We start from the raw sequence: 9,628 nt of genomic DNA, 5'->3' as shown, positions 1-9,628 counted from the left end.
GAAGAAGTAGTGAGTGAGAAGCAGGCAGATCTAAGACTTGTAGGGTATTAATGAATAAAGTGTTAGGATAAATGCCGACTTAGATGGGCCCAAGTCCAGATTTAGTTCAAGAGTGCTGGCTAAAGAAATTTGGTAGTTTATATGAGAGGCTGAGGGAACGGCTTCAGGATTACCTTAATGGAGGAATAATACAAGACTGGATAACTAAAGGGAGGACAATACTCCTTATGATAGATAAAAGCAAGAGTAACACCACTAGCAATTATAGACCAATCACTTCCTTACTATAAGTGTAAAAGCTGTTAACAGGAATCCTTTCAGAAGAAGGCTAGAGGAATGCATGTTCAATTATATATAGACAATGCAGTTCTAAATGAAGTAAAAGCTAGAATGAAAAATCTACCAATAGCATGGATAGATTATAAGAAAGCCTATAACATGTTCCCATACTCATGGATAAGAGAATGTTTGAGCATATTCAGACTTAGAAGTATACATAACATACAGAAAATAGCACTACTAGGCACTGCCTACATCCTACGTGAAACACTTTCAATACAGTGAAAATAAGAGAACCGCAACAAACCACAGCACATACCCAAGGCACAGAGAGCTGCGCTCGGTAGTGCAGTGAAAGCACGTGATAAAAATAAGACTACTGAACAACAACAGTAATAATTTTTGCAGAAGCAGTAGTAGTAGTAGCAGCAGCTGCTGCAGTAGTAGTAGTAGTAGTAGTAGTAGTAGTAGTGGTGGTGGTGGTAGTAATAGCAGTAGTTGTAGTAGTGGTTGTCGTTGTTGTAGCAGCAGAAGAAGGAGGAGGAGGTGGAAAAAGAAGAGGAAGTAGAAGGAGGAGGAGAATAATAATAAGAAGAAGGAGAAGAAGAAGAGTAGTAGAAAGTGCTTTTGGTGAAAAAGAAAATAGCCGGTAATTTGCAGATAAGTTAAAGTTGTCTTTGAGGAAACTGGAGTCCTCTTTAATAGATTTGCATATTACTACTGCAACACTGGCAGTATGTTGTTATTAATCCGAAAACGTATAAGATATTACAGAACACATTTATATATTTTCTGAAACATTTATCTAATTATCTAAGCACTTCAATGTTCTCAGTTGACAGGATTATGCTGTAAGAATCTGTACTTGCAATAACAAACAGAAATAGTTTTTATTTGTTTTCATGAAGCAAGACTTTCCTTTTAATAATTATTGGTCCATCATCCCATTAACATTCGCGCACATCCTAATCATATTCTTTATATGTAGCGAAATTTCAATGTTTCGCCAATTTCTTACGGATTTTGATTAACTAATCTCGGAAACTATCGGAGTTGTATGTGAAAATCGAAAGCAATAATCTTTATATGATTCTTAGGTTCGTGTTTTTGAAACTCCAAGTTATTTTCAATAAAGTCATCAATATTTTAGAATAAATCAATAACATATTTATGTTTTATAAACACTGGAGATATCTGAGACAAGTGAAAATAAATTAAGTATAAAGTTTCATCTCGCTTGAAACGCTACTGCGGTCGAATTTATTTTCTTTTTCCTAAACACATAACATACAGACACACATATGCACGCATACATTTACATATATCTCACTCTCCCTCTCAATCTCTCCACACATTTATACACACACATTTGTCGTATACGCTATGGGTTCAGAAAATTGTGTGGCTATTACAAAAAGCTCCTCTAAAGGATCCGGTTAGCAGACCACATAATAATTCAATATTGAGAAATGTAATATAATATCCATGCAGCTGAAATCCAGAAGATCCGACCTGTGAAATTACTTCACAGAGTATATAGACCTTAAAATGTCAGTAGGTATGAGACATGAATATATTTATTCAACCATCTGATGCCTAAGGGATTACGGCCGTTTTACAACCTTCTTCATGTTGTAATAAGTATACGGTTGAATAAATTATGCTTATATGTTTGTACTAATATGCTTGCTATGCATTATATAATACAATTGTATATTCATAAAGAAATGCAAATACAGAAAACTAGCTTATAATAACATAACATAATGGTTTCACCGATGATTCCATTCGTAGTATACACACATTTTCTCTTTATATATACAATATGTGTAAGATCGAGACTAGATAAAATTAACTTGGTTTGGTCAGAAAAACTAAAGATCTTTAGTTTTAGTTCATATAAATTAAGATGCTAGATAGAAGTTCAAGGAATTGACCATCCTTAATGTTTACAAAAGCAAAGAGGGGTAAAAAAAAGAGGAAGTAAAGTTGTTAAAGTAAAAAAAAGAGTTTTAAAAAATATATAAAAGAATATATAAAAATATGATATAAGACAACTAAATGGGAAACAGACAGGTGGTGATATAAATATTAAACCAAGGAATAGTATTGAACAACAGTAAGCTTCCAATAAGGTTGAAAGTTCAAAAGAATAACTCATAAAAACGTATGAAACTAAAGTTTTAATCACATTTTCTAACCACATATAAACAAAAGAATACTTTCTAGTCCAATAAAGTATAGTAAAACCAAAACGCTGAGTTGTTACATGCGTATAAAGGGAAAATAGATAAGTTGGGTAAGACCTGCCTTCCACAACTATCTATATGTTTTCTCAGGGGTAATTTTCTAGTGTATGGTTGCCTGAATAGTTTGTGGAGTACCGTCATTCTCCTTTCTGATTGGCGTGCTCGCTCGTACAATGAATTGTTCTTGACAGTTTTACATGTTATAATGTAAATTAAGTAGTCCGAATTGCAGGAAAAATCGTTTATAATTTTGAAGATAAGGTCTGCTATGAAGAGCAATTCGGGACCCTCCTATACGTAGCTACATCCTCCGTAGTTTGGCCGGTGTCATTAATTTTGCCGTTTGTATATATAACTTTTCATTGGTCAATATCCGTTTTAGTGATATTATTTGCCTAGCTTTTATAACTAGACTAGCAGTATCGCCCGGCGTTGCTCAGGTTTGTAAGGGAAATAACTATAAAGCATTTTTAGAGAGTTATAGCCAACAAATAGCAAAAAAAAATGATGGTAAATTTTTTTTGAGAGTTAAAAAAGGTTGAGTTGCGTCCCCTAGACAGTTTGTGGTTCGTGTTTCTGATTCTCGACCCCATGTCGAATTTATCGATGTTTTTCAGAACTGGGAGAACTTTTCAAAATTTTGGCTGCGTTAGTTTTGAATTATGACATTGGGCTATGTGTGTGTCAAGTTTCATCAGAATCGGTTGAAAGCCGTGGTCAGGGTGAGGGTACAAGCAAACAGACACACAGAAACACGCCCAGACAAACTGCCGTTTATATAGAGAAAGATGTTTTTCGAAGACGATTTTATTTTTTCGTCATTTAATAATATTGATATGTTTAGACAGATGTTGGTGAAAATATCGGTGTTCCTTATGTTAACAGTTTGAAATATATACGGAGTAGTATTTTTTCTTTTTGGCTTTTATTGCTCGATGTTCTTGGATATTAATTTGATTGGTTTTCTGAATTCTAATTTCAATAATTTTCATAGAGTATTTTTATTTGATAAGTGTAACTTTCATTTGCTTTAATCTTCTGTGTCTTGTTCCAGGTTTGATGTAATCGTGAATACTCGTTTTGCTAGATCTAATGGAATGTAGTTTCGAGTGTGTTTTGGGCGAAATGTTGTAAAGATGTATTGCCATAGGTCGGTGAGCTATAATGGACACGTCACTTTTCATCGTTGTATTTCTTCTGTTCATTAGAATTCCTAAGCGGAGTTTATCATTGCTGAACTCTACTGTGAATTAAAAGTGAGGATTTACGTTGTTTATAAATTTGGGAGATTGTTTCAATCTGTGAACATTTTCCTCTATTCATATATGTATATATATATATATATTTATAACCACATACAAACATACACACACACACACACACATATATATATATATATATATATATAGACATACATACATATATAGTTAGAGAGAGGAGGAGAAAGTGAGAAAGAAAAAAAGAGAAAGTGAAAGAGAAGGGTAGGAGAAAAAAGAAATAAAAAACAGACTATATCACTTTCAAGAGAATGCATCCAATGCAGCGTATGCAGATATAAAATATATTCCCAATGACACTGAATTTAAACGAAAGATGTACGTTTCGTTTGAACGTAAAAAATATAGGAGGAAAACTGGGAACTTCGTTTTCCAAATGAAAGGTATAGCTATTTTACATTTCTTAGTATATATGTTTCAATCTATTGAATATACCAAAATATCTGCATACAATAGAAAAGTTTACTCTGACATTCTTCAGATGCAAAAGGAGGTTTCAACTCATTCACACTTCCGAAATACCTGATAGGTTTACCGTCATGTCACTTATTATGGAAGTCAATAATTTCTCTCTTAAATCTTACCTATAACTTGGATGGCAGCCACTTTAAGAGTTCTTTAATCTAACAATTACCTGATTAGACTATGGTTTCTTATATATTTTTTTTAATTGCATAGTAAACGAGTAAGGATCGATGATATTTTTCCTAACAGGAAGACACCTCAGAAGCACGGCCAGCTCTGACGTAACTGTTATGATATGACTTCCCATTGAATAACATTATCTAGTTTCAACCCTAAAGGACCCCAGGAAATATTCCTCTTGATTCAACATTATCTTTCCTTCTTTTGTCAAAGATTCCTGGAGAGATATATTGGAATTCATTCAGTTAACTGTATCAATGCTGATTGACTATTAACTTTGTATCTAAGTTGAAATTAAGCAGATGCAAATAAAATGCCTCACTTAGTCGCATATTCATAGCATTGTTTTCAATGTATGCACACCACCTTCAGCAAAATCCGGAGCTTTTGAGGAAGGTAGTACGAAATATGGAGAATAAAACTTTGGATGATAAACCATGACAACATATATAACCTAACGTGCCACTCTTTATCAATGTATGTTTGGTAAAACTCGAGACGACTCTCAACTCCCAGCCACTGTACTCTCTATTTTCAGAGCATGTGATATTTACATTATTTACATTCGACGGATATTTGTCCTAATCTTGTTTGTTGTTAACAAAACGTTTCAGCTGATATACCCTCCAGCCTTCTTCAGGTGTGTTGGGAAAATTTCGAACTTGGGTTCTCATTCCTAAGGTCTTGTCGATGCTATTATTATTATTATTATTATTATTATTGTTGTTGTTATTATTATTATTGTTCAGGTCACTGCTTGGAATCGAACACGGTATCACTACGCCATATCCCCGTGGGCATATGACGTAGTGGTTAAGAGCGCGGGCTACTAACCCCAAGATTCCGAGTTCGATTCCGAGCAGTGACCAGAAGAAGAAGAACAACGACAACAACAAGAACAACAACTACAATAATAATAATAATAACAACAACATCAAAAATACCTTAGGAATGAGACCCAGGTTCGAAATTTTCCCAAGATGAGGACAAATATCCGTCGAATGTAAATAATGTACATAATTCCTCCTCTCTTAGGTATAGAAATGTATGTGACAGTTAGTTCTCGAACTTGTAAAGAAACCTGAAAGGTTACTGATTTAAAATAATGAAGAAAATGGAATAAAATTCACTACGACTCATGTGTACTATCCTAGAAAAATGGTTGATGAAGTCATTCAAAACCGAGAAAAACGTTTTTTTTTCGAAGAGCAATAAATATTATTTTAAAAGAAACAAATGCAATTAAATCGTAAGAAAACTATGACCAGTTTAATTTCCTCGCAAGCTTTGTTAGTTATTCAAATGTATAAATTTTAAACAAAGTAAAAAGTACAAATATATACCGAGTAAATATATAAGGTGTAATATAATTATTAGAATAATATGAAGTTCCTATATTCGTACATTTCACTTTATCAGGAATGTAAATAGCCATTTGCCATTCAGTTCTATGTTCACCAATGATAACGTTATGTTTGTCTTTCTAATTGATAAGAGAGAAGCAATATATACACGTTTGCTAAGGAAGTGTGTAGTGTTTAATGTATATATGCAAGCGTGCATGCTGTAAGATATGTTTCGATGAAAGTGTGTGGGTGTAAATGCAAGCGTGCCTTTTTGTGTCAAAAAGTTCATACTGCCAGCATAATTCTGAGATGAATTTGATTGTAAATGGGTCAGATTTATGCGTATCTGTTGAGATGGTTAAATATTTTAAGTAAATATTTGAAAATACAAACATTAATTCGCACGCACGCGCGCACAGAAATGAACATGTATAAGGATAAAGATAACGTACTTACATTCCTTCTTATTAATTCAAATATTCACGCCAAGTATAAGACATTGCGTCTTCATATTAAAATGGTGGAAACAGACGATGACGGTGACGCTGAAGTGGATATTGCACTTCACTGCAATATTTTTCGTTTTCTATTTATGCTTTAAATTGCGTTCTTGAGGACTCAATCACTCCTGCAAAATAAAATGAAAGGGTGTCAGATCTACTCTTCGAAGATAAATATGTAAATATGTAAAAGAAACATTTTATAGCAAATGAAAATGAAACTTCAAACATATTAATAAAAAACTGAATATATATGTGACAATTTAGATTTTACTTTTTTCAAATGATAAATCTTATCGTTATATATAATGTAGCCATTCGGAGTCGAGAGTGATAAAATTTGAAAATATTTTAAAACTTTAAAAAAATTGTAGCACTCTGGATTCAAGAAGGATATAAGCATATAACAAAATAAATTTCAGTTGTATCTTTTAGAAAATATTTCAGAAAATATTTTTGATGATATATTAAGTGTATACTATAATGTGAATATGTTTCACATCAAATAAGATAATTAAGTTTGGGAACTATTGAAGTAACTATGTTAGAGCTAACATATTTAAAGAAATTTGCATTAAGAAATTCACTGGAAATAATTATTTCCAGTCAGGAAGCAGAAACAGGCACTAATATTTTCATATTCCTTCTCTAGAACCTATTCTCTGTTAGTAAAATGTTTGTAAGTTTCAGACAGTCCGTTGTAGGTATAAAAACACGTTCTGGAACAATAACAATTTATTGGTGTCGGGGGTTTTAGGCTTTACCCATGTTGAAGATCGATAAGCTGAAAAAGAAAATGTTTTATCGCTCACGATTGGCAACTTCAGTTGCTATGAATCATCATCATCATCATCATCGTTTAACGTCCGTTCTCCATGCTAGCATGGGTTGGACGGTTCGACCGGGGTTCTGGGAAGCCAGAAGGCTGCACCAGGCTCCAGTCTAATCTGGCAATGTTTCTACAGCTGGATGCCCTTCCTAACGCCAACCACTCCGTGAGTGTAGTGGGTGCTTTTTACGTGACACCTGCACAGGTGCCAGGCGAGGCTGGCAACGGCCAGATTGGAGTATTTTATGTGCCACCGGCACGGAAGCCAGTCGAGGCGGTGCTGGCATCGGCCACGAGTCGGATAGTGCCTTTTACGTACCACCAGACCAGGGATCCTGGCTGGTTCAATTCGATTTCGATTTCGCTTGCCCCAACATGTCTTCACAAGCAAAGGGGGTTGGCATGGGTGCCTGTCGTACGGTCGCATTGGAGTATTTTACGTGCCACGAGAATAAATATCCAAATTGAGTGAGTGGAGTAGGTAAAATCTAGGGTACATATGTTTTCTAGCTAGCAGATCCTCCGATGTAATAATTACTCGAGGGGTATTCAGCTAGCTACTCACGAGACCAAAAATATTTTAATTATACAGAAGTTACATTGTCGTTTAGGAATCCAAAGTTAACATATCGAAGATATAATTTCAAAAATTTGGAAATTTTTGAAATTATATCTTCGGCGAGTTAATATTGAATTCCTTAATAACAATGTAACTTCCATATAATTATTCGGTCTCGTGAGTAGCTAGCTGAGTACCCCTCGAGTAATTATTACATCAGAGGATTTGCTAACTAGGAAACATATGTAGCCTAAGTGCTTTAGGGGCAGGGTGGAGAGGTGGTACGTGAGAGGAAACAGGAGTCGGTCAAAGGTGGGGCGGGTGCGGGGAGAGAGAGCAGGGACACGGTCCACAGAAGTGCTCTGGCAAGGGTGGTGTTGATAGCGGTGAGCGGATATCCACGAAGGATGAAGTGGTGAACCATGATTTGAGACTGAATCTCAAAGTTAGTGGTTGTCACTGCAGAGCCTGTGCAGATGGAAGAATTGGGAATGATGTATGGAGAGCTTGATGTGGGTAGGGTGGAAGGAGAAGGAGTTGCGGTATGAGTGTGAGTGGGTATCTTTGTAGTGGATGGAAGCAGTGAGAGCGGAGTTGTGTATGTTGACCGAAATGTCGACAGAGGTGACAGAACTGTTGGAAACGGCGCTGCGAGGATTACGGATAATGAAGCTGGAGGCGGTGAGGGAAGAGGGAAGGAGGAGAAAAGGGCTTGGATAGTGGAGGACACAGTTTGTTGGTAGGTAGGTGTAGGGTTGGAGGGCAGAGGGTAATAGGAGGAGGTGTCTTGAAGTTGGCGGGGAGCTTCAGCCTTGTAGAGGTTTTCGTGCCAGACCACAGCTCCACCCTTGTTATATATGAGGTTTTGTAATGAAAGAGATCACTCTTTCTAGAGATGTCTTATATCCTAGCTTCCTCCGGTTTATCCATATATCTGTGAATTTGCTGGATTTTATTTCTCTGTATTTTTATTAGAATTGTTTAATAGACACTAGTACTATACGCATTATGGACTTCCATTAGCCAGAATAAACGTTTTCATCCGATTTGATATATGAGAATATAAGTTTAGTAGTATAGTATAAAGTAATTGGAGAATTTGAATACAGCAAAATCAACATATCTACATAACTGTCGATTACATGAGAGCTACGATCGTTTCAATATCCACCTTCATTCATTTTACAATTAGCAATTGTATTATGAATTCAAGAGGGAGAGGTCTATTTGTAGAAAAATTTCTAGAGACAAATAAGCTGATGCACACACATACATAAAGAAAAAGGACACATAGGGCAATTGAGATTAAAGGAGAAAATGCTAACACACACTCACACATACAAACGAAACCCATGCTGCTATCTTAGTCTATAAGGAACAATCAACTATTAGGATGTAAAGAAATATGTCGATTTTAGCCTGGAAGATATTTCTACCTTTTGAATTCATAATGTAATTGTAAATTGTAAAATGAAAGAAGGCGGATATGGAAACGATATACTTATTCTTAGTGCAAGTGTTTTGAAGAATGCAGTTCGCTTTTAACAGTTATTTTTCAAAGCTATATTGGAAGTGACAAAGGAGCATATTTGGAATATTTTGCTTTATGAGCTCAATAAAAGCAACAGCGCAACGGAAAATGCGAAGTATCTTAATGCCATATATGGGAATCGGACAATAAGCCTAAGCCAGTGTCAACGGTGGTTCCTGAAATTCTGAGTTGGAAACTATAGCCTAGAAAAAAAATCAGCAAACTGGATCAATGGGTTCCTCACAAACTTTCCTACTCTAATCGTGCGCAGAGAGTGAATGTATACTCTTCTTTGCTGTCACGTCTCACGAATGAACAATTTTTGGACCGAATAGTGATTGGTAACAAGAAATAGGTTCTCTATAAAAGTGTCAAGCGCCGAAGACAGTTGGTAGGGAAAGGAGAAACATCGG

The 9,628-nt window shown here is 35.4% G+C and overlaps 1 long non-coding RNA gene across 1 annotated transcript in view; it reads right to left on the bottom strand.

Annotated features, from left to right (window-relative positions):
- The window catches only part of LOC118762513, a 963,298-nt gene that overhangs the window by 95,189 nt on the left and 858,481 nt on the right, over positions 1-9,628 (bottom strand). Inside the window, exon 4 of the long non-coding RNA XR_004998269.1 lies at positions 6,253-6,424. This is a non-coding gene — a long non-coding RNA (uncharacterized LOC118762513). The remainder of the gene's footprint in view (positions 1-6,252; positions 6,425-9,628) is intronic.

Source organism: Octopus sinensis, linkage group LG3 (assembly GCF_006345805.1).
Source record: "Octopus sinensis linkage group LG3, ASM634580v1, whole genome shotgun sequence".
Lineage (NCBI taxonomy): Eukaryota > Metazoa > Mollusca > Cephalopoda > Octopoda > Octopodidae > Octopus > Octopus sinensis.
This window is presented reverse-complemented; position numbering and strand designations above follow the sequence as displayed.